Below are 241 nucleotides of genomic sequence, written 5' to 3' on the forward strand. Positions count from 1 at the left end.
TAGTTCGTGAGCAGGATTGAAGCTACAGTTTTCAACCGATTCTGATGAAACTTAGTGTGATCATTGTAATTGATAAGATCTCAGACAAGGTCTAACTTGACGCATTTTCGATGGACAATTTTTGAGTTATTGCCCTTGACTTTGTTAAAACGTGTAGAAATTTGTTAAAAATTGTTCGTGAGCAGGATTGAAGCTACAGTTTTCAACCGATTCTGATGAAACTTGGTGTGATCATTGGAAT

Source organism: Lottia gigantea, assembly GCF_000327385.1.
Source record: "Lottia gigantea unplaced genomic scaffold LOTGIsca_104, whole genome shotgun sequence".
NCBI classification, from domain to species: Eukaryota; Metazoa; Mollusca; class Gastropoda; family Lottiidae; genus Lottia; species Lottia gigantea.